Here is a 26,212-nt window from a genome sequence, read left to right on the forward strand (position 1 = left end):
CCCCAATATCCTGCTCTCTTAGGGGTTTCCTAGTAACAGATTTTCCTGGTTAGACCTTGCCCTCCTGTGTTAGTTCATTCTCACCCTGCTAATAAAGACATGCCCCAGACTGTGCAGTTTATAAAGGAAAGAGCTTTAATTGATTCACAGTTCAGCATCATTGGGGAGGCCTCAGGAAACTTACAGTCATGGCGGAAGGGGAAGCAAGCACATCCTTCTTCACATGGCGGGAGCAAGGAGAAGTGCCAGCAGGGAAAATGCCAGACACTTATAAAACCATCAGAACTCCTGAGACACACTCATTATCACGAGAATAGCATGGGGGTAACTGCCTCCTGTGATTCGATTGCCTCCTAACAGGTCCCTCCCATGACATGTGGGGATTATGGGAACTACAATTCAAGATGAGATTTGGGTGGGGACACAGCCAAAGCGTATCACCTCCTAACAAGTATAATCCTAGGGTGTCTGTGGCCATAGTGCATTCTGTTTTACGGAATTGACGTCTCTGAGTCTGAACACTGGTTCTGCTGCTAAGTGCTCCTGGACTCTGAGACTCTGCATTTAGGCTCTCTGGGTGTCTATTTCTCACATAGAAAAGGGAACAGATAATAAAAAAGCCTACCCTTTGGGGCTGTTGTGAGTAGTAAACGAGGTAATGTTATCAAGTGCCTATCTTAGCATGCAGTATGCACTTCACAAATAAGACACATAAAAATTTCTTTTTCCCTTGGACACAAGACTTAGAGTATTTTTCCTAGGACGATGGTGGTAGTTGTGAGTAGTAATATGAGTAGCAATGGTACTAGTGCTGGCAGTAAAAGTAGTAGCACTAGTGCTGGTGGTAATAGAAGCAGTAAGCCTTTGGCTTGGCTTCCATGACGAAAGTCTATAATGATTTCTATATAATAATCTCTGCTATTTAGCAGCATTTTTCCAACAGAAATTTATCTATAAAGTGCCCAGTAACCTAATGATAAGGCATTATTAGCAATGAGATTTCCCTACAAATGAATTTTCAGATGAAGTGGCACTTTTCCCTTTGAGCAGCAACATTTCTAAACACAAAATGAAACCAAAGAGACATAATGATTTTGTGGAAAATTTTCTAAGCTAGTATTTTTCTTCCTTTGCAAACAGAAAAGACTGAAAATAATTAAATTTTTTTGTAATATGACTCAGTTCCCCTTTGTGCCATATTGTAATCCATGGAAATTACTGAGGTGTGCAGAAGAGTTTACTGCTAGGGTATACGGCCCCAAAGGATCATGCTTTTTTAATTCTTCAGACTGCTCTTTGTTCTTCTTTTGTAATTTTTTTGGCCAGCCATAATGGTACTGCGCAGACATGCTCACCATTCCTAAACTGCCTGGGGAAAGTTTAAAGGTGGCTAAGCCATTCCAGTGTACAGCACAAAGACATTTTAATTTTAACAATTTATCTCACTCTTGAGCTTCTCTCATTTACTCATAGAATAAAGTCTTCATTCTTCATTTAGAAGGCTTTTCTTTATAACTAGTACAAGTTATAAAACAGACCATCTATCCTTTATGTTCTCTTAAGAAAATTGTGTTTGTGGTAGGTAAAATGAAAAGTTACTGCCGTTGTTTTTGGTAGAATTTACCTGGTGTTCACCTTGAAAGGATATGTGCTTGTGGGCCTTTTAAAGCAAAAACAAAATAAAAAGAAGGTTGAAACTCCTGAAGTTATTTAAATAAATATTCTGGGTATGTATTGCTGTGAAAACAAAATTTAAAAGAGCTTTTAGATGTACCTGTCAGTTATATCTTATATTTTGTGGAACTTGAGAAGTTGGCATGTCAGATTATTAGATGCTCTGGTTGCCGAGTTTTTCAATCTTTGTGACAGGTAGGATACACTTAAACTTTGGTCAGCTTCCGGAGAGGCATAGCCTGGTCTTTCATCATATATCTGAAGGCAAAAAGATAGATGGAAATCTCTGAGCAGTATGAATTGTAAGTATTTCTGTTGAGTTATAAATACCTCAAGGAAAAGAACCATCTTAGTTTTATTCACTTAACAAATATATATTGGCTTTTGAAGTAGTTGAGTGTAGAGTTCTAGAGTTAAAAATATTTTGGATTTAGAGAAAAAAAATATTGGTTTAAATTCCTGCTGTATCCTTGGATGATTCAGTGTAGGCCAGTTTCCCTTCACAATAGTTATTGACGGGCTACTGGGTGTCAGTTGCTATGCCAGGTGTATTAGCATGTTCTCATGCTGCTAATAAATACGTACTGGACAGTGGGTAATTTATAAAGGAAAGAGGTTTAATGGACTCACAGTTCCACATGGCTGGGCAGGCCTCACAATCATGGCAGAAGGTGAATGACCAGCAAAGTCATGTCTTACATGGTGGCAGGAAAGAGAGATTGTGCAGGGGAACTCCCATTTACAAAATTCTCAGATCTCATAAGACTTATTCACTACCGTGAAAACAGTATGGGGGAAACCCCCATGATTCTGTTATCTTCACCTAGCCCCCCCCTTGACATGTGGGGATTATTACAATTCACGGGGAGTTTTGGGGACACAGCCAAACCATATCATTCTGCCCTCGGCCCCTCCCAAATCTTGTGTTCTCTCATTTCAAAACCAATTATGCCTTCTCAACAGTCCCCCAAAGTCTCAACTCATTTCAGCATTAACTCAAAAGTCTACAGTCCAAAGTCTCATCTGAGACAAGGCAAGTCCCTTCCACCTATAAGCCTGTAAAATCAAAAGCAAGTTAGTTACTTCCTAGATACAATGGGAGTACAGGGCTTAGGTAAAAATACCCATTCCAAATTGGAGACATTGGCCAAAATGAAGGAACCACAGGCCCTGTGTAAGTCTGAAATCCTATGGGGCAGTCAAATCTTAAAGCCTGAAATGATTTCCTTTGATTCCATGTCTCACATCCTCTAGGTCATGCTGATGCAAGAGGTGGGCTCCCATGGAGTTGGGGAGCTCTGCCCTTGTGGCTTTGCAGGGTACAGCCCCCATCCGGCTGCTTTCACAGGCTGGTGTTGAGTGCCTGAGGCTTGGTGCAAGCTGTTGCTGGATCTACCATTCTAGGGTCTAAAGGACAGTGGCCCTCTTCTCATATCTCCACTAGCAATGCTCCAGTGGGCACTCTGTGTGGGGGATCCAACCCCACATCTCCATTCCACACTGTCCTAGCAGAGGTTCTCTATGAGGGCTCTGCCCCTGCAGCAGACTTCTGCCTGGACATCCAGGCATTTCCATACATCCTCTGAAATCCAGGCAGGGGTTCCGAAATCTCAATTATTGATTTCTCTTTACCCCCAGACCCAACAGCATGTGGAAGCCACCAAGGCTTCAGCTTTGCACCCTCTGAAGCAATGGCCTGAGCTCTACATTGGCTCCTTTTAGCCATGGCTGGGACACAGGGCACCAAGTCCTGAGACTGCAGAAAGCAGCAAGGCCCTGGGCCAGACCCACGAAACCATTTTTTCCTCCTAGGCCTCCAAGCCTGTTATATGAGGGGCTGCTGTGAAGACCTCTGACATGCCCTGGAGACATTTTCCTCATTGTCTTGGCAGTTAACATTTGGCTCCTCATTACTTATGCAAATTTCTGCAGCAGACTTGAATTTCTTCTCAGAAAATGGGTTTTTCTTTTCTATTGCATTATCAGGCTGCACATTTTCAAAACTTTTATGCTTTGCTTCTCTTTTAAACATAAGTTCCAATTCCAAACCATATCTTTGTGAATACTTAAAACTGAATGCTTTTAACAGCACCCAAGTCACCTCTTGAACACTTTGCTCTTTAGAAATTTCTTCTGCCAGATGCGGAATCATCTCTCTCAATCATCTCTCTCAAGTTCAAGTTTCTACAAATCTCTAGGGCAGGGGCAAAATGTCACCAGTCTTTTTGCTAAAACCTAGCAAGAGTCACCTTTATCCCAGTTCCCAACAAGTTCCTTATCTCCATCTGAGACCACTTCAACCTGGACTTCATTGTCCATATCACTATCAGCATTTTGGTCCAAGCCATGCAACAAGTCTCTAGGAAGTTCAAAACTTTCCCACATCTTCCTGTCCTCTTCTGAGCCCTCCAAACTGTTCCAACCTCTGCCTGTTAATCAGTTCCAAAGTTCCTTCCACATTTTTGGGTATCTTTATTGCAGCACCCCACTTGTGATACCAATTAACTGTATTCATCTGTTCTCACACTGCTAATAAAGATACACCCAAGACTGGGTAATTTATAAAGGAAATAAGTTTAATGGACTCACAGTTCCACGTGGCTGGGAAGGCAAAGGAGAAGCAAAGGCACATCTTACATGGCAGCAGGCAAGTAAGCTTGTGCAGGGGAATGCCCTTTTTTATAAAACCATCAGATCTCATGAAACTTATTCATTACCACGAGAACAGTATGGGGAAAACTGACCCCATGATTCAGTTATCTCCACTTGGCCCTGCCCATGACATGTGGGGATTATTACAATTCAAGGTAAGATTTGGTTGAGGACACAGCCAACAAATAATACCAAGTATGGTGGACATAGCTGAGAACCAGCTGGATGCTTGGTCCCTGGCCTCCTGGACTTTACTGGGCAGGGTTTCATGAACTCTGTCGTCCTCATCTCCCTTTATAGTGTTTGGCCACATCTTCTTAAGACCTTGTTATTTACTTAAATACATTTAAGATATTAAGAAGTTTATGACATTCTCTATAAATAGCAGGGAACCAAAGGAACTAAACCATGTTCAAGTCTAGCTAGATGCTGCTACTAACCAAAAGCTCTCTGAATGGAAACGCTTAGTTCCTTCTTACCAAGTGTTGAAGGGCTGTAAGGACACACTAACAGTGTATTGAGACTTGCCTGGAATGCATTAGAAGAGTTGTCAAGGGAGGGGGTAACTTTCTCACTAAGTCCTTTTGAACTGAGAGTTGAAGATTTTTGAGGTTGACTTAAAATATTTTATTTTTCTCATTCTGACTGAGCTGAGTGCAACATGTTGGGAAGGGCTTCATGCAGAGAAGTCTGTGGTAAATGGGATCTGGAAGAAGACTTTGGAGTTGACTTGGAAGGAAGATAGTTTGGAGGCAGGACTGGTCATAAAATCACCTTTATTTGCTTTTGATATATTGTTTTATATCAGGTGTCAAATATAGAAATCTGAAATTCTGGAAATTAAAAGCTGTTTCAGAACAATATTGAGATATCACCCATGAAGATCTTATCTTGTTAGGAGGAGCGTAGGGAAAATGTCCTGATCAGTGCACTCACTTATTGCCATGGATGATAATATCACCACTGGGAATAAGGTCACCAGTCTAACTAGTGCCCCATATTCTGTAAAACTTGCCTCTCCAGTGCTTTTCCAGAGGTTTAGGTTAACTAGCAAATAGAAGTCTCAAAGATCTTCTCTAGTTCCTGCTTAAAATTGGGTAGAAGATAATACCAGCTGTTAGGTGGAAGTAGAGCATGCCATTCACTGAACTTGGAATGAAGCAAACTCCTGCCCACATGGAGCTTACATTCTGAGAGGGAAGACCCATTACAGTGCATGCGTACCATTATCTTTTTTTTTTTTTTTTTTTTGAGATGGAGTCTCGCTCTGTCACCCAGGCTGGAGTGCAGTGGCACAATCTCAGCTCACTGCAACCTCCGCTTCCCAGGTTCCAGTGATTCTCCTGCCTCAGCCTCCCCAGTAGCTGGGACTACAGGCAGGCGCCACCATGCCTGGCTAATTTTTGTATTTTTTAGTAGAGACAGAGTTTCACTATATTGGCCAGGCTGGTCTCAAACTCCTGACCTGGTGATCCGCCCACCTCGGCCTCCCAAAGTGCTGGGATTACAGGCGTGAACCACTGCTCCCAGCCTATCTTACTGTTAAGTTGTAATGGTGTTATAGGCAGGACAGGTATTTGGTACTGAGGAAGGTTCTTTGAGGATGTGAGAATTAAGCTGAGTGAGACCTGAGGGAAATGCCAGGGAATCCCCTCAGGAGGGGAGGCTCTGAAGGGAGGAGAATTCTCAGAGACCCTCTGGAGGGAGTAGGGAGAGAGAAAGGTCCCCAGCCTCCTTCTGGGGCACCTCTTTATAAGGTTGGAATATTTTGTACTGTTTCCTGTCTCTTGGAGAGAAGAGTCCACCCTTTCCCAGGTAACCTCTCTCAGCTTTGGAGAGGCTGAGATGGAATTCCAGGGACCAAATCTAATTAATTCCTCAAAAGAGAAGTGCTTTTTGGCTGGGAGTAGCAATATTGAATCTCACCCTGATAGCTCCTGGTGGAGCAATTTGGAGAGAATATATTGGGGACACTTTTTTCCAATTAATATGCTTGCATAAGAACTTTGGTGCTCCTTTGCAGTATATAATGAATGTATAGTAAAATTAAGAGTCTTTTTCTTCTAACAAGGGCCTTATTAGAACTTAGAAAGCCACCTTCCCTGTCTTCCCAGCACCTGAATACTGTGCCCTACTTATGCCCAAAAGACAATGGACTTCTTGAGGAATTTTTGTAATTTAGAAGCAGGTTTTTGCTACCTACAGGATTAAAAAAATAAAAATAATAAAGATGCTGTCAGATTTGGCCTCCAGGCAATTTAGTGCTGCCTGTGGCTTCTGATACTGTGCATTTTAAACAGTCCTGCTGCTTCTCCTTTTTATTTTTTTACCACCCTGCCCTGGTTATGGCAACTTAATACAGCATGTCTAAATATCTACCCCTTGTTTGCACAGAAATAGTGCACAAATTAGATAAAATGGCATTTCCTTTCTCTCTTGACAGCTTGGAATTTTTTTTTTAAGTGGCTTTGACAAGATCCAGAGCCAAATTATGAAATCACCAGGTGACCCTTTCTGTTCATCAGCTGCTAATGAACTTAGAAAATTGAGATCTCATCTGGCAGACAAACTCATTTTGTTTGACAAACAGCTTTAAAGTATTTGTAAACGAACAAATTATGTTTTTTTCCCCTCCAGTTGGCCCTGTGATCACTACACATGGGTTTTACAGTTTTGTTTGTTTGTTTGTTTTTTAAACTTGTCTGAGGTCTGTAGAAACCAGGCACTGGGTTTCTTCCTGTCTTGATTCTTTCATGTTGTGCATTGTTAGCCTAGGGTAGCTGATTCACACTAGCCACTCTGGTATTAATTGGTTAGGGTATTAGAAAGCGTGCTGGATGTGAAACAGGCAGGCCTGGAGTGAGATACTGTTCACCCGTTACTCATCGAGTGACTTTATGAGTTGTGTAACATCTGAATACTTCAGTTTTCTAATTCATAAAATGGATGACTAACTTAAGTGGGGTGTGTGTGTATATATATACACACATATATACGTATATATACACATATGCCCATGTATATATGCATATATACACATGCATATATACACATTTGTGTATATACACATATATGTATATACACATATACACATATGTATGTATACACATGTATAGACACATATACGTGTATATACATGTGTATACACATATACGTGTATATACATGTGTATACACATATACATGTATACACATACATATATGTGTGTATATACATATATGTATATACATGCACATATATAATATACAGTATACTATACAAATATAGTATATTTATGTACAAATGTAAACTGTCTGTGTGTTACATTGTACATATATGTGTATATACATATGTGTATGTGTGTATGTATATATACTATACAGTATACATACTGTATGAATATACAGTATACATTTTTTTTTTTTTTTTTGAGACGGAGTCTCACTCTGTCGCCCAGGCTGGAGTGCAGTGGCGCAATCTCGGCTCACTGCAAGCTCCGCCTCCCGGGTTCACGCCATTCTCCTGCCTCAGCCTCTCTGAGTAGCTGGGGCTACAGGTGCCCGCCACCACGCCTGGCTAATTTTTTGTATTTTTAGTAGAGAAGGGGTTTCACCGTGGTCTCGATCTCCTGACCTTGTGATCCGCCCGCCTCGGCCTCCCAAAGTGCTAGGATTACAAGCGTGAGCCACCGCGCCCGGCCCTACCTATTGTTTATGTACAAATGTAAACTCTGTGTGTGTGTGTATATAAATAAAATAAAGATTCATTTTGTGCATATTAGTACCTGTGACTGTCTCCTGAAAGCAGGACAGACTTCTTTGAGGGTAGAATGCTACCTTTTTTCTAACTTTTCAATACATTATTGATCTTGCACTGGAGCACCTAAACTCTTTACTGGTTTAAAAAGTAAATTAGGGCACTATAAATCCTTACCTTCCATTTTTGCTCCCTCAGATTTAAGTGAGAAGTTAGTAGTTCTTTAGTTAACTTCCAGGAGCTCCCACGCTATACACAGGCCCATATGGTGGCAAATAGACATTCTGGAGTCAGATTGCTGGGTTTATATTTTTGTTCCATCATTTACTGGCTTGTGACTTTGAGCAAATTGCTTTATTTCCTCTTCTATACATTGGGGTAGTACTACCTAATTTACAGGGTTGAATTTTAGTAAGACAATATATTTGAAGCACTCATGTATGTAGAGCTTGGCCTTGGCAGAAAGATACTGCTCAGTATATGATAGAAAATACTACTACAAGTCGTAATGTTATTGTTTTATTCATTAGCAGAAAGCAATTGTTGCAGTTGTTAAACAAAATCAAATGAAAAGGCATTCTAATTAAGCAGAGTCTAGTGAGAGCTCAGAGGAGTCCAAGTTGGTTTTACCAAAGAGGATGTCTCTGAAGGATGGATTGGAGGTCATCTTGGATCTGCCATGCACTAAAAAGGGAAAAAGAAAGAAGAAAGAGATTGTCTTAGTGATTCAGAATTGATTGGCTTTACCGACTTGGAAGCTCCTTTTAAACACATAGGTCCTCTTCAGAGCCTATTGATGAAAGACCACTCTAATCTCCCTCTACTGCCCACTGCCTGCCCACTACTTCCAGTAGAGCCTGGTGGTCAATAACCACCAGGGAAGTTAGAGCCCATTCTCCAGCAGTGATTGTCAGAATCATGCAGTGGCACCAGCACTGCCATTCTCTTGTCCTGCGACCATATCGTTGGCTGGGTTGCAAGCAATTTCTCATATATAGTAGGCCACAATGGATACTTGTTTGATTAAATCAACAACCACAACAATAACAGCAAAACACTGCTCTGCTGTCTGGAGAGTACTTTTAGTACACACCTCTTCTTCCTTTCATGATAACTCTCCATACAAATTTGTGTTTTTTGAGATGGAGTTTCGCTCTGTTGCCCGGGCTGGAGTGAAATGGCATGATCTCAGCTCACTGCAACCTCTGCCTCCCAGATTCAAGCGATTCTCCTGCCACAGCCTCCCAAGTAGCTGGGATTACAGGTGCCTGCCACCATGCCCAGCTAATTTTTGCATTTTTAGTAGAGATGGGGTTTTGCCATGTTGGCCAGGCTGGTCTCGAACTCCTGACCTCAGGTGATCCACCGCCTCAGCCTCCCAAACAAATTTTTAAATATCTCAGCCTTCTAGTCCCTTTTCCCGTGATTTGGCTATAATCTCAAACTGCTCTTGCAAATTTTTTTTTTTTTGAAGAAACAGTGCTCAAAGGGACTCTCATCACTCTGATAAGAGAGAAACAGATCCAGTGGATTAACATGTTTTGCTAAGTACTGTGACATGAGACCTAGAAGACAAGCTTTTGGCCCTTTATATGATCTTGAGGGAATCTCTTGACCTTTTGGATACTTAGTCTCTTCGTCTGTAAATTGAGTACCATGGCATTTATGTCACAGCATTACAGTGCCGATTAAATCAGGCTGAAGCACTGTAGTGTATGGCCTGATGTGCTACGGTCTGGAAATTTCTCAGGAAAAATAAGGGTGTGATGAGTGGAACACTCCCCCTCTCTCTCTTTTTGTTTTTGTTTTAACTTGATTCAGTTTTTTGTTTGGTTTTGTTTTTTGGGAGGCGGAGTCTCACTCTGTTGCCAGGCTGGAGTGCAGTGGCATGATATCGGCTCACTGCAACCTCCACCTCCAGGGTTCAGGTGATTCTCCTGCCTCAGCCTCCCGAGTACCTGGGACTACAGGCACGCACCACCACGTCCAGCTAATTTTTGTATTTTTAGTAGACAGGGTTTCACCATGTTGGCCAGGATGGTCGTGATCTCCTGACTTCGTGATGTGCCCGCCTCGGCCTCCCAAAGTGCTGGGATTACATGCATGAGCCACCGCACCCGGCCCAATTTGATTCTTTATTTTGGTAGTAGCTAATCTGTGTGATGAAGCCCTGACTCTTCATTGTTCTTGTGTCACTGATGTAAAAAAACAACAACACATTTAAATGTGTGTTTAAAATGTACAATTCATATAATGTAAAATTCAGTGGTTTTTAGTATTTTCACAAGGTTGTGTGATTGTCACAACTGATTCCAGAACATTTTCCTCACTCCCAAAAGAAACCCCATATGCATTATCAGTCACTGCCACTCTCCTCTTCTCCCAGCTCCTGATAACCATGTTCTGTCTCTGTGGATTTGGACTGGGAGAGACATAAAGGGTAGGGGTTACTCTCCCTCCCATCTTAAATGCTTCACAGTCATGAACCTTGCCATATTTTAGTGCTTTAAACATTTTTAAAAATAGTTGATTTGAGAAGGAGGAGGATAAAACAAACAGCAGAACCCAAAAACAAGAACTTGGACTCCAGACTTAATTCTATCCTTTGCCCTCTGGCTAACTCTGGATATGCCAATTCTCCGTCTGAGCCTCATTTTCCCCATGCAGATAGTTTACATTGTATTAGAGAACTACCTCCTCCCCAAGCTCTCTTTCAGGCTTAAATTCAGTGATCTTGAGTCTCTCTCTCTCTCTCTCTCTCTCTCTCTATATATATATATATATACACACACACATACATACATACATACATACATACATACACACACACACACATTGATTTTCTTTTACCATGTGCTGGTTCTTTCAGTCTGTTACCGCTTTCTGTTATCCACTGAGCTGGCATTGCTTTCTATTTTTATCAGTGTACTATTTAAATATAGAAATAAATATCTTATGTATATCTATTTGTGTGTGTGCATAAAGCAGTGGCATTTACGGACTAATGCAGTCACTTACGTAAATTACTTAGCACGGGGTTTGGCAAATACTAAGTGCTAGATAAGTATTATTTGCTACGTGAGTGATGGGTCACCCTGGGGTAGACCAGTTGACATTTGCTCATATGGAACTTGTTCAGTGAATTGTCCTAAGTGATCACAGTTGGAAGCTGCCTTGGTCTTTGGATGGGGCTTCTGCTGTCTGCATTCTTTCCTCTTTGCTTTCACTAGTTTCTGGAACTCGTCAGTGTGAATTTTTTTTTAAGGCAGAGTCTGTTGCCCAGTTCTGTTGCCCAGGCTGGAATGCAGTGGCGCAATCTCGGCTCTCTGCAATCTCCACCTCCCAGGTTCAAGTGATTCTCCTGCCTCAGCCTCCCGAGTAGCTGGGATTACAGGCACCCACCACCATGCCTGGCTAATTTTTGTATTTTTAGTAGAGATGGGGTTTCACCCCATGTTGGCCAGGCTGGTCTTGAACTCCTGACCTCAGGTGATCTACCCATCTTGGCCTCCCAAAGTGCTGGGATTACAGGTGTGAGCCACCGCACCTGGCCGTCAGCGTGAAATTATAGATTTGGAAAAAAAAATGCTGTGAGAAGAGCAATTTACCTTACCCTGCTCTCTTCAAGTGGCATGGGAAATGAAAAACGTCCAAACTAAGACAAATTTATTGGATACCAAAACCACCAGGCTATTGATTCTTAAAGCCAGACAACAAGGTTATGAATTGGGTGATGAAAATGGAAAGCATTTAGCTTGACTTCTAAGACGGGGGGCAGCTTTGTGTGCTGTCACAGTTATTGGGTTCTACTGACAGCCCCACAACTAATGACCTAGCACTTCTTAACTAGACTTTTTACTGTATGTGCTACATCTGTCTAATGTGTTGTATGAGTGAGATATATCTGAACAATTTGATTTTGTATTGAGGCCGGGATGCCTGAGACTTACTCTGTAACTTTGAAGGTTGCAAGAACATTAGCTAAAAGTTCTTAGCTGCAGCAAGGAAAGCAAGAAATTGTTCTAAGCCCTAAATAGTTTTGCACTGCTGCAGAGGAGGGATTTATGTCTCCTGACGGATTTTGGAATGGATAAGCAGATGCTGTGCATTAGTTGTTAGAGATCAGTTATTGAACCCACAGTTATTTTAATTTGGATGCTGAAATTCAGAGAGGCTGTGTTCATCAGGGTCAGAGTCAGTTGCTGACTGAGATTTCCTAAAGCTTGGCTTCGTGCTCCTTCTTTCACACCATTCAGAATGTTGAGGCCTGTGGCAGCTGTCAAGGCCGTCCTGTCCATCCTCCAGCTGCCTGGAATCAGCCCTGCTGCTCTTCGACAGGGGCTGCTGGGGACCCATGGAACTGAAATGCCTCTTTTTGACTATGTCTCACAGTGGTTTACTCTTGTCTTTTACTCAATGGTGCAGGTAACTGTTATGGGTTGAATTCTCTCTCTAGAATTCCTGTGTTGAAGTTCCAACCCTCAGTGCCTCAGAATGTGACCTGATTTGGAAATCGGGTTGTTGCAGATGCAATTAGTTGAGGTCATACTGGAGACACTTGGGTCCTTAATCCATTATAACCAGGGCCCTTGTAACAGGGGAAGTTTGGACACAGACGTGCACACGGGCAGAATGCTGCGTGAAGGTTGGAGTTGTGTTGCCACAGACTAAGGTCCTACCAGGAGCTAGGAGAGAGGCCTGGAACAGATCTTTCCCCAGCGCCTTGAGAGTGAGCATGCCCTGTTCACACCATGATCTTGAACTTCTAGCCCACAGAACTGTGAGACAAATTTCTGCTGTTGAAGCCACCCAATTTGTAGCACTGTTTTTATAGCAGCCCTGGCAAACTGATACAATAACCCAGTGAGCATTCTATGCCATGAAAGTAGAATTAGGAGAGGAAGATACAGTAGACTGTACCTTCTTACCACCCCCTAGTTCTTTTTTTTTTTTAATTTTAATTTTTTTTTAATTTTTTTGAGACAGAGTTTTGCTCTTGTTGCCCAGGCCAGAGTACAGTCGTGCGATCTTGGCTCACTGCAACCTCCGCCTCCTGGGTTCAAGTGATTCTGCTGCCTCAGCCTCCCAGGTAACTGGGATTACAGCACATGCCACCACACCTCCACATCTGGCTATTTTTGTATTTTTAGTAGAGATGGGGTTTCACTTTGTTAGGCTGGTCTCCAACTCTTGACCTCTGGTGATCCACCCACCTCCGCCTCCCAGAGTCCTGAGATTACAGGCATGAGCTACCATGCCTGGCCTTTTGTTTTAAAATGATCAAACTGTCACTAGGAACGTGATTACTTCTCACTGTAGAGCTGCTGGGTGCCAGATTACAAGCTAGGTACTTCCTGGTTCCACTCCATACTATTGTGTGTAATGTATGGCATATTATTTAACCTACCCTGAGCTGTGGTTGTCTGATGTGTACAATAATGGGTGGAATAATAATAGACAAATATTAGGAGTTTGGGGTGGATTAAGCACCCACCATAGAGCCAGACATACATAATGAAATAACCACCATTCCTTGAGTTCCTTATGTGCTTGGTTCTAGAAATTTAGAATCATTAGTAATAACAAAGATAAATCCCATGTATGCAGAGCGAAGAGATTTAGGTAACCTTAAGAAAAGGCATTCTTCTCAAACAAGTACTTACACGCCAATGTTTGTAGCAAAACTATTCACGGTGGCCCAAAGTAAAAGCATACCAAATATAACATCACCTGATGAATGGATAAACAAAATGTGGCCTATCCATGCAATGGACTATTAATCAGCTGTAAAACAGGATGCTATAGGCTGGATGCGGTGGCTCATGCTGGTAATCCCAGCACTTTGGGAGGCCAAAGCGGGTGGATCACCTGAGGTCAAGAGTTTGAGACCAGCCTGGCCAACATGGGGAAACCCCATCTCTACTAAAAATAAAAAAATCAGCTGGGCGTGGTGGCAGGCGCCTGTAATCCCAGCTACTGGGGAGGCTGAGGCAGGAGAATTGCTTGAACTAAGGAGCAGAGGGTGCAGTGTGCCGAGATTGCGCCGCTGCACTCCAGTCTGGGCGACAGAGCGAGACTCTTTCTCAAAAAAAAAAAAAAAAGATGCTGTGCTGACATGCGCTACAACACGCATAAACCTTGGGCACATGGTGCTGAGTGAGAGGAACCAGACACAAAAGGCCATGTGTTGAATGATCCCACATACATGGAATATACAGAGCTGCTAACTCTGTAGAGGCGGAAAGCAGACGTTGGTTGCCAGGGATGAGGAGTAAGGGAAAATGGGAGGTGACTGGTTTTCTTTCAGATTGATGAAAATGTTTCAGAATTAGATAAAGGAGTGGTTGCTCAACATCGTGAATGTACTAAATGCCATTGAACTGTACTTGTTAAAGTGGTTAATTTTATGTTATGTGTATTTTGCTGCAATAGAAAGAAAAAGCCCATCTCACTACAAGGATATTTATGTGGCTCAAATAAGGGGGTACATTGAAGCAAGGGTTAAAGAGTATTACTGTTGGAAACCATCACACAGTACAATTCAAGGTTCTTGGAATTAAGAGTCCCTGTTCTTTATCCTTGTAGAGACTTTTTCTATGACCTGAGGCAACTCATGTTTCCATCTGTCTAAAAGAATTTCTTTCCTGACTCTCTTCCTCCTGTAGTGGCTTTGGTGACACTTTGATGACTTCTCCTTTCATTGCACCTCATAACTAGAACTGTGTCGCGGGTCATCCCTGAACCAATTCCGGGCAAAGGAGATGTTGCTCTAAAGCATGAGACCAGTCATGGTTTATCCCCTGCAACTAGAGGCCCCACTCCTCGGCATAGTGGTACCCTGTGTGACTAAATCTGCAATGCATTAACAAGGAAAGCCCCCCAAAACAGGGGCATGACTGTTGGGAGGGCCCCCAGCAGGGTATCCCAGAAGAAAGTTTCACATTGGCCTTTGGGCCTCCACCTAAACAAGCCCTTCTTGTGCTCAGCCTCAAGGTCATTAGTCCTCCCTTCCTCCCTCCCTTCACCTGCCTTCCCTTCCCCTTCCCCTTCCTCTTCCCCTTCTCATTCCCCCCTTCCCCTTCCCCTTCTCCTTCCCCTTCCCCTCCCTCCCTCTCTGTCGCCCACACTGGAGTGCAGTGGTACCATCATGGCTCACTGCAGCCTTGACCTCCTAGGCTCCAGAGATCCTTCCACCTTGGCCTCTCAAGTAGCTGGGACTACAGGCATGTGGCACCACACCTGGCTAATTTAAAAAATGCTTTTTTTGTAGAGATGAGGTCTCATGTTGTAGCCCAGGCTGGTCTTGAACTCCTCGGCTCAAGGGATCATTCAATCTCAGCCTCCGGAAGTGCTGGGATTACAGGTGTGAGCCACGACGCCTGGCCATTGATTGTCTTAAGCACAGATCCCATCATTCCTGCTCAGAAATCTCAAGTGGCTCCCTAGGGGCTGTGGAAGAAAGTTCAAATTCTCCTTCACCGAGCATTCAAGTCCTGTCCCAGTCCCATTATCTGAGTGTTCTCTGTACCTTTTCTTCTGGAAGGAGCGGTTGGTTGCCACACTGTGTGGTTCCAGCCTTTCATTTTTTCTAATGGTTCTTTCTGCCAGGAATGACTTCTCTCTCCTTCTCACTCTTTTGAAATTGTGCCATCTTCTGGCTCAGCTCATTTTCTCCTGAGAATCATGTGTCCCTGGCTCCCGACTTATGTTCATGTTTGTGGTGTTTGTGCCTGCCTGACTGTCCCATACACTCTCTTAAGGCCCCTCAAGAGCAGGGGCCCATGTTCTGTCCATCTCTGCATCCCCATTCTCCAGCCCTGGACCTGGCCTAGCATGTACCGCAGTCAGTAGGTGCCTTATGGACTGTAGTGAATGGCAAAGGGTAGAGAAAAGGTAAAGCAATAGCTGACTTCCCTGTATCATTTGGCACCAGAGATATTTGTGTCAAGTCTCCCTAGGCCTTGGAACTTGGAGGAGCAATACACTGCATGTTAGACAAGTCAGGACCCTTCAACACTAAGGAATGCCAAAGTGCATTTCCCAGTATTGGTCCTTGTGAAATGCTTATGTGTATTTGCTTAAGCAGAATGAAAATGTGAGGTCTGCCTGGTTACGTCGTCCGTTTCCAGAATGAAAATCAGAAGAAAAAAGATCGAAATACTCGAAGGCAGGGCTTCATAGGTAGTCTCATGGATGTGATTAAGGGCTGATTTAACATTCAGAAGAAAAACATAAAAATCAGCCTTCCCGAAGCTGTGGTCTGACCCCGGGAAGAATGTATATCCTCAGGAAAGATAAATTTGCATTAAAGATCTCTTTGGCAATGCATTGTTGAAAGAGGCTAATATTGTAAGTGGAAAATTTTGATTACTTCTCGATTCTTTCCTCCCATTTGCTTCTGTACCTGTGTCACCCCAGAGAGATGTCTATGCTAGAAGTAATGTCCACACCACCTGCCTGCCTGTGGCTCAATTAAACTTGAGTTCCTGCCCTTTTAAAGCACAATCCAGATTGTGTGGAACAATGCAAAGGGTGGAAATTAAGAAAACTCGTTGGGATGCAGATCAATACACTTCACTTCCCCAAGCCAAGGGAGATGACTCTGGAGGAGAAGATAACGATGACCACAGTGAATTTGCAGGTCATCTTTTGTGCATGTGCTTGGTTGAAGCATCCTTGGAACCTTGCAGTGAGGGAAAGGTCCTCTCTGAAGAAGTGCTTGCCTTAAACCGGGGTTTCTCAGTCTCAGCCTTATTGTCATTTGGGGCATAATCCTTCTTTGTTGTGGGACTGTCCTGTGCCTTGTAAGATGTTTATTAGCATTCCTGACCTTGACCCACCCAATGCTGGTAGCATCCCACCCTCCTGAGTCTTTTTTTTTTTTTTTTTTTTTTTTTTAAGACAGAGACTTGTTCTGTCACCCAGGCTGGAGTGCAGTGGTGCGATCTCGGCTCCCTGCAACCTCCGCCTCCCGGGTTCGAGTGATTCTCCTGCCTCAGCCTCCCGAGTAGCTGGGATTACAGGCACGTGCCACCATACCAGCTAATTTTTGTATTTTTCAGTAGAAATGGGGTTTCACCGTGTTGGCCAGGCTGGTCTCGAACTCCTGACCTCAGGTGATCCACCCACCTCAGCCTCCCAAAGTGCTGGGATTACAGGCATGAGCCACTGCACCCGGCCAACACCCCCCAGTCTTAATAATCAAAATTGTCTCCACATTGCCAAATGTCCCCTGGGGGTAAATTACTCCCTATTGAGAACCACTGACGTAGAGGCTCCCCATGGGGAAAAGCAGAGTTGGTGTGGGAAAGTCTAGCAGTTAAAAGAGGCAGCAGGTGGAAAGGCAGAGAAGTATGAGGCCACATAGCAGCTTTGCCCATGTGGTGTTCCTGGATTAGAAGGTGTGATTTGGACCATGCCAGGGTATGAAGCTGGAAAGGTGAGGTCGACAGGGATCCGATTTTGGAGGCCTTTGCTACCGTATTGAGAGAAGCACATTCAATTCGAAGCCGGAAATCTTGGGGTTATTCCCAGTGCCTCTCTTACAGCTGTGGGACCTAAGCCACTTAACCTCTTTGAACCTCAGTGCCCTTCTCTGTTAAGTGGAGTCGCACAGATGGATTGTAAAAGCTGAGTGAATTAAGGCCATGTGAAAGTGTCAGTATGGTACCTGGGTATCCTAGTAGCCCAAAAAATGTTTTCTTCTTTCCTAAGCACTGTCACATCCAGTTAAATCCGGTTCTCTATAGTTCTGCTGCCACTAACTCCTGCTGCTATTTATCCAGCCTGTATTACGGCAAAGCTTCCTGGGCTCTCTGCCTCAACTCCATTCTCAGTCTGATGTAAAGGTTTAGAAAATACTGAAACCTGCACAGTCCAGCACCGTGGCCACTAGCCCATGTGGCTCTTAAGCACTTGAAATGTGGCTACTTCAAACTGAGATGTGCTGTCAATGATAAGATGCACTCTGTATTTGAAGACCGAGATGAGAAAAAGAACTAAAGCATCTCATTAGTAATGCTTTATATTGATTACATGTTAACGTGCTAATATATTAAGCATACTAGGTTAAATAAAATATTAAGATTAATGTCTGGCTGGGCGTGGTGGCTGACGCCTCTAATCCCAGCACTTTGGGAGGCCGAGGGGGACGGATCACCTGAGGTCAGGAGTTCGAGACCAGCCTGGCCAACATGGTGAAACCCCATCTCTACTAAAAATACAAAAATTAGCCGAGTGTGGTGGCACGCGCCTGTAATCCCAGCTACTCGGGAGGCTGAGTCAGGAGAATTGCTTGAACCCGGGAGGTGGAGCTTTCAGTGAACTGAGATCGTGCCACTGCACTCCAGCCTGGGCGACAGAGCAAGACTCCGTCTCAAAAAAGAAAAGAAAGAAAAAAAAGATTAATGTCTTCTATTTTTTTTTAACCCTTTCTTTAAGTCAACTATGGAGAATAAGGTAAGTTTTGTAAGAGTGGCCATTGTCTTATCCATGGAAGCCTATTGATTCTTCATGAGAGAATCATTTCCTGGTGCTAAATTTTGAGACATAATTTGTTTCATCGGGGTAGTCTCTTTTGAAAAATGGATATGGTCCCTTCAAAAAGAGCAGTAGCATATTGAATAATGTGTTTGGAGGAGTTTGTTTCCATACCCCCCCACCCACCCTTCTGGTAGGTGTAAGTATTCTTTCCTTTTTCAATAGTTCTTCCTTTTCCAAGATGCACAGCCTTGAGGCAGAATCAGAGCACATCTTCCCCACCTCACATGTGATTTGTGGTTATCAAAGCAAGCAAACAGTAGTGTCTGTACTGTCCTTAGATTTTAATTGGTCGAACAGCTATAGTCAATCAATTTATTTTAGTCATATTAATACTACATAGCATCTCATACTGTTGTGTGATAATCGTATTTTGGATTTCATTTCATCTCTTGCAATCCTTGCAACAACCACGAGTGCCTGATATTGCCATGGGCTTTCCCAGAAAAATGATGGGAGGCTCCAGGATAACGAATCAGTTGCCAGGCTCCTGTGGCTTATATCTGCAGAGCCGATGCTTGAGGCCAGGTTTCCTGACTCCCAGAGCTTTGTAAATGCTGTGAGGCCCATGTGAAATGCAGACTGTGCCTTGGAGTTTGCTTGTTATATAACAGAGACAAGATGGGCACAATTCAGGTGACAAGTAATGTGTCTTGACTGCAGAGCTGTATGAAAATGGGTGGTTGAGGACTGTGTTGGGTGCCTCAGGGGGACCACTGCCCCGATCTGTTGACACCACAGTGGTTCTGAGGGCAAATGTACATGTTTCTCTGCAGCCAGAGAATTTGACTTCACAGCAGGATCAAGACAAACTGAGTTGGCAGGAGTGGACCCTTGTGGTCCTTTCAACATAGTGAACTCGAAGTTTTCAATGTTTGTCTGAGAGCATATTGCATGCGGCCTTTAAATTAGAGTTCACATGATGAATTTTTAATAGTGCCTCCAAGGCCAAGTGCCATTAGGAAGTGCCAGTTTGACAGGCCAGAGGATCACCTTCAGGGAGGAAATTCTACAGAGACGCTCGTGTGGCCCCAGACCCAGAGGGAGGCACCGGTTGCTTCCTGTGTGGTCATTCTCATGGAGCAGGGAGAAGGAGAGAAAGTTACCAAAGTGAACTTTGCAAATGACCTCACATGTATGAGAGGGTGTCTGAGGGCAGTACCCCATTGCCTCAGGGATCTGTGTGGGATGCTGTGTGGATTCCATTTCTCATGTTACAGATGTTGTACAGTCAGACAGCTAGTTGCTGGACCTTTGTTTTAAAAGGGTTTATTGGAGCAGTACAAGAGTGACTTCAGGCCACCTGATGATGGCACATTCGTTCGTTCATTCATTCATTCATTCATTCAGCAAATACTCACTGAATGCTTCCTCTGTGTCTGGATTTACCTTGAATATAAAGTAGTCATGGTTTATGCCCAAGTAGAGATTAAAATCTAGTGGGTGCAGCAGCGATTAAGCAAGTAATCAATCAAATAATTGTTTAATTTAGAAATTTGATGAGTACTGTGAAGGAAATGACCGCAGCATGGTGACAGACAAAGTCGGGGAGGGGGCTACTGAGGCATAGGATTGTCTGGGAAGAGTTCTCTGAGTTGACAGCATTCAAGATCCAGTCTAGAGGGATAAGGATGCAGTCCAGCAAAGAGCCCAACATAAGCATTTCAGGCACGGGGAGCACACTTGCAAAGACCCTAAGGCATATTCCAGAAGTGAAGGGATCAGTGTGGCTGGAGTAGAGCAGAGAGAGTGGCCAGAGACCAGGTCGGAGAGATCGAGGCCAAGCCAGGTGCTTCTAGGTGGAGTAAAGAGTTTGGATTTAAGAGTTGATGAGAAACACTGAGTAATTTCCTTTGTGTTTTTTTGTTTTGTTTTGTTTTTTTGTTTTTGAGGCGGAGTCTCGCTCTATTGCCCAGGCTGGAGTGTAGTGGCGTGATCTCGGCTCACTACAGGCTCTGCCTCCTGCGTTCACACCATTCTCCTGCCTCAGCTTCCCGAGTAGCTGAGACTACAGGTGCCTGCCACCACACCTGGCTAATTTTTTGTATTTTTAGTAGAGAGGGGGTTTCACCGTGTTAGCCAGGATGGTCTGTCTCTCCTGACCTCGTGATCCACCCGCCTTGGCCTCCCAAAGTGCTGGGATTACAGGCATGAGCCACCGCACCTGGCCAACACTGAGTAATTTCAAGTGGAGTTTGAATGAGGCTGCTAATGCCAACAGGCATGGGGTGATGGTAGCTTCGATTCGTATAGTGGCAGGAGAAATGGAGAGAGGATGTTGTATGCGAGGCATGGAATAGCAGAAATTTGCCTGAACTGGAGAATGCGTGGATTGCCCAAGATGAGCTGTTTGAGTGAGGAATTGAGAATGGCTCCCATATATGTGGCTTGAGCAATGGAATAGATGACGTTGCCCTTTCTGGAGCAGGTTTGGAGGAGGAAGTCAGGAGTTGAGGTCTGAGATGCATGTGGATTTATCCAGTGGGTATATAGGAAGAAGGTCATTGTACACATGGACCTGGAGCTAAGAAGAGAGGCCAGAGCTACAGGGAGGAATATGGGAGTCAACAGCCTGGAGACTGTTTTGCAAGCTGTTGGCATGGGGGTTTTCACCTAGGGAGAAAAAGAAAGTGTGGATCCCACGATGAATCCTGGAATACTCCTAAAATTTATCATTCAGGAAGGAAGAGGTTTGAGGAAAAAAATGTATGAAATAAGTATCTCAGAGATTGGAGAAGTGAGTTTACTAGAGAAAGGCAGTAGCATTTCTGAGCAGTTGACTGCCCATTTGAAATCAGAAATGATTAACTGAAACATATCTGCCAGCCTGAGAGTGTGATTTCCTACCCCATTTGGCTTCACACATAAAGCTGTGAAGAGCAAGGAGGGTTGCGTTCATCTGAAGCGTTGGATTTTCCCAGGCTACTGTAATCTGAAACAAAAAGGGCCAAGGGAGGGGCGAGTACTTACAGAAGGGGATTATAGTAATGAACCGTGGCAGCATCTACGCTGAACAAGAGAGAATACAAAAAAAAAAAAAAAAAAGACCTGGATAGAGAGTGTGATAAAGGCAGTAGATAGGGGGTCATGATGACAGTAAAGAATCTGTGCAATTGTAGCCTTGGAGGGCTGGCAACGGGATTGTGGGGGACTGTTGGGGGTTGTGGGGGATATTGACATTTGAAACCATGCAGGTTGTGCTGCTTGGGGTGATGACAAGGCCTAGAATGTGAACCTGATTCATGTGAAGTGGCAGGTATTTTGGATGGGCGTTTTCATCATGGAAGTGAGTGGAGAGGAAGAAGAATGTGAGAATGGTCACGCGGAGATTACAGTTATCAAGAATAGGATGAGTAAATGACCTCCCGTTTGGATTATGGGTGGTTTCTTGTGTGTGATGTGGGGGATTGTATGTACACACACACACGCACACACATACACATATAATTTTTTTTTTTTAATCTGCAGTAGCAATGTAGGATATTGCCTTTCACCTTTTTGGCTTTTTTATTTTCTGTTTTTTAGAGATGGGGTCTCACTCTGTTGCCCAGGCTGGAGTGCAGTGGTGTGATTTTTAGTTCACTGCAGCCTCAAACTCTTTGCTCAAGTGACCATCCTCCCTCAGCCTCCGGAGTAGCTGTGACTACAGGCAGATGCCACCATGGCCAGCTAAAGTCTTTACATTTTTTTAGAGACGGTAGGTCTATGTTGCCCAGGCTAGTCTTGAACTCCTGGCCTCAAGCAATTCTTCCCCCTTTGCCCTCCCAAATGTTGAAATTATAGGCATGAGCCACTGCGCCTGGCATATCTTTCACCTTTTAAGTTCAGGGAACAGTTTCTCCTGGCTACACATACGTTATCAGTGCAATGCTTTATGAAGCTTTAGAAATGAGCTGATGACTTTCATAAATAATGAAATATAAACATGACATTATTTTAGTATCTTCAAACAAATGATCTGAGGATGAGTTACACATTTTAACATCAACACTAAGTTGTAATTTGTACATTTGCATTGGCTAGACATGCAAAAAGATTATTAGCTACAATGAGATGGATTCCTTAATATCTATGACATTCTACCTTGCTAATGCTATAGAATAACTTGCTTAAATTACATTTGCACACTTTGCATATTATGTTCTATGATTGCTTTTGGGTTTTCCATACAGATTATTTTTGTTGATATTAAATGGAAATCATAGGCCTGAAATATGCTGTTCTTATGTGAAGTAAATTACTATAACCTGTTGGCTTAAAAAAAAGAATGAGAGCTGTGACCAGTAGTTGCCAAGGACAGGGAGGACGATGGTAAACCACAGTGGAACAGGGATCTTCATTAGAGAGAGTGGCAGGAGGATCCAGGAGAGACAGCTGGAAGCCAGAAGGACAGAGGCCCATTTCTTTACCCTTAGTTGGGTACATGCTTTGCAGGAGGGGAACAGATCTTTCTTTTAGGGGAAGCAGTGATTTAGGGGACAGCTCCACTTTCACATAAAAGCAAGAGGCAGAATGACGTGAGAGGAAGGAGGTTGAACATAAAGAGGAGTTTTCTGATCTCATAGTGTAAGTTCCACAACATTCCATAGATGGGCATGGAGGGGAAGGGTGGGCTGAGGGGTATCGTGTGATTGGAGTAGTTTGTATGATAATGAATATCCAGGGAGACTGCTGCCATGATGGAGACAGTCATTGATCCATTCAATAGATATTTATTGATTAGCTTATTTTCTATATGCTAGATACTGTGCTAGTAATGAACAAGGCAGCAGTGGGCAGAATGGACAGGTCCCTGCCCTTGTGACACTGATGGTCTGATAGGGGAGATAGCCCATAAAGGAAACAATACGAGAATTTGCATGCCAGGATTTCCAACCACTAAGTCAGTGTTTTTAGCCTCTCGTAGTCTCGGTTTTCTCTTTGGTAAGGTGGGTGTAATGAAGTGGGTGCTGCTGGTGCTGTTCAGTCAGTGTTCACTTGTGGGGGAAGTTTTTGATGAAAAGTCGGGCACATCATCAGAGCCAACCCTAGTCCGTAGATGTTTTTGTTTAGTTAGAAAAAGGCACGTGTTGAGAAACTCTGCTTTCATCTCAGAGAAAGCTGTTGTAACAAATTTGCAATCAAGGAAGTCTAGAATGTGAACAGTTTGCCCTACTGCACTGGCGGATTCTTGCCCTGGTGAAGTGAGGAGCGGAGAGGAGAAGGGGCGGCCAGCTCTGTTTATTAACCAGTTATTTACTAAGTGCTTTAGTACAGGCTTCTCAAGCATTCATGTGTACATGAATCACCTGAGATCTTGTTAAGATGCCAGTTCTGATTCAGTGGGGCTAGGGTGAGGCCTGAGATTTCTGCATATCTGAAAAGATCAGCTGATGCTGATGGCTGTTGGTTCAAGGACCACTCTTTGAGTAGAGGTGGGTTAGTGTAAACATTCCTTGGTCTTAGATGCTGGTCTCAGGGAGAGGCTTAAAACTAACCCTGGAAGACCTAGATCCTTTGCCCTGAAGGGGTTTTAGTCCAATGAAGAGAGATCAAGTAATGCACAGGAAATGATTAGAAGATAATTAAGTGATTAGGAGTGTGCTGCTGACTCCTGTTGGAGTTGAGAAGCAAAAAGGGAGAGCCTTCGGGACTAGACTTGACAGAGCAGTCCTACAGAAGCAGTGAAGACTTGATTCTGCTGAGGTCCCAGAGAGGAGGAAAGACATCTAGGCTACAGTAGGCAGGGCGGGAGACTGTGTGTGCACGCGCGTGCCTGGGAGTGCGGCTTGGGTAAAGGTGTGCAGTAGGAAAATAATAATGACAGTAATACAAATAATGATAATAAAGCTAACATCTTTCAATGATCCATCTGCCATAGGACCTGGTTTTTTGTTTTTTTTTTGGAGTGGGACGGAGTCTAGCTCTGTCACTCAGGCTGTAGTGCAGCCGTACAATCTCCGCTCACTGCAAGCTCCGCCTCCTGGGTTCACGCCATTCTCTTGCCTCAGCCTCCTGAGTAGCTGGGACTACAGGCACGTGCCACCACGCCCGGCTAATTTTTTGTATTTTTGGTAGAGATGGAGTTTCACTGTGTTAGCCAGGATGGTCTCGATCTCCTGACCTCATGATTCGCCCGCCTCGGCCTCCCAAAGTGGTGGGATTACAGGCGTCAGCCACCACACCCAGCCTATAGGACCTGTTTTATAACAAAACCTCGGTGATGTCCAGCTCTTTCTCTTATAGGTGCTGGGACAGCACCTTGTAAGAAAGGTTCACTGAAGACGAGTGACAATGTGTGAGTGGCAGGATTCAGGCAATCTTCTAGTTAGAATCAGTGGTCCAAATCCTCCCACTGTTATATGCACCTAGGATCAGTTTGGGATCCTAAGCAATTCTGAAGGGTTTAAGCCATTTTGTTCCCCATATAAATATATATATATGTGTGTTTGTGTGTATGTGTGTGTATATACTTTTTTCTTAGATTTTTATTCCTTCTTCATATGCAGTGTTTCTAGACAATCCACACATCTTGAACACCCATGAAAAATTATTTCTAACATCCATGATGCTAATTAAAAGACAGCCTCTGGTGCTGATGAGAGATAGCTGGAGCATACGCTTGGAATGTAGGCTTCTGACTGGAGTCTCTCAAATGGTAACCAGCCACCCCGGAGGGCGTATTCCCAATTAGGACACGAGAGATGTTAACTCACTGCACTGAGCTTGTAAATTAAAGCTTATATATAAATATATATATATGTATATATATTAAAGCTTATATATATACGTATATATACATGCATATATATACATATATATTTTATACTGTCTGTGCTGAGGTATTTTGAATTGCAAGCAATATAATTAAGACATAGAGATCAAAACTTTTCAATAACATTTATTTATGAGATGGAGTCTCGCTCTGTTGCCCAGGCTGGCGAGCAGTGGTGAGATCTCAACTGATTGTAACCTCCACCTCCCCAGTTCAAGCAATTCTCCTGCCTCAGCCTCTCCAGTAGCTGGGATTACAGGCATGCACCACTGCGTCCAGCTGATTTTTTTAATTTTTATTTTTTAGTAGAGACAGGATTTCACCATGTTGCCCAGGCTGGTCTTGAATGCCTGATGTCAGGTGATCCACCTGCCTCGGCCTCCCAAAGTGCTGAGATTATAGGTGTGAGCCACTGTGCCTGGCCAATTTTTAAGTAACTTTTAAATTGTAAAAGCAATGCAGGCTCCTTGTATAAAATTTCAGGAAGTATATATATGTATATATAAACATGTTGAAATTAGTCATATTCTATACCAAAAGATAATTTACAATATTTAAGCCTTTTTTTCTTATATAGGTATATAGGTATTTGTACACATATATAAAATTTATTGCTTTGGACTGAAGGATACTTGTGATCACATTATATAATACATTTAGCTTTGAATCCTGTGTTTGTAGCTTAACAGATCAGCCAGGCATGGTGGCTCATGCTTGTAATCCCAGCACTTTGGGAGGCCGAGGCAGGTGGATCACCTGAGGTCAGGAGTTTGAGACCAGCCTGGCTAACATGGTGAAACCCTGTCTCTACTAAAAATACAAAAAATAGCTGGACGTGGTGGCTGGCGCCTGTAATCC

The 26,212-nt window shown here is 43.4% G+C and overlaps 1 protein-coding gene across 4 annotated transcripts in view; it reads left to right on the forward strand.

The window, feature by feature from the left end:
- Positions 1-26,212, forward strand: part of LARGE1 (LARGE xylosyl- and glucuronyltransferase 1) — a 640,944-nt gene that overhangs the window by 120,349 nt on the left and 494,383 nt on the right. Inside the window, exon 1 of one of the 4 annotated variants that reach the window (XM_058431180.1) lies at positions 1,959-1,976. The exons of the other annotated variants lie outside the window; for them this stretch is intronic. The gene's annotated coding sequence lies outside the window, so the exon portion shown is untranslated. Of the gene's footprint in view, positions 1-1,958; positions 1,977-26,212 lie in introns of those variants that run through there. 4 annotated transcript variants of the gene reach the window in all.

Source organism: Hylobates moloch, unplaced genomic scaffold (genome assembly GCF_009828535.3).
Source record: "Hylobates moloch isolate HMO894 unplaced genomic scaffold, HMol_V3 SCAFFOLD_19, whole genome shotgun sequence".
Taxonomy (NCBI): Eukaryota; Metazoa; Chordata; class Mammalia; order Primates; family Hylobatidae; genus Hylobates; species Hylobates moloch.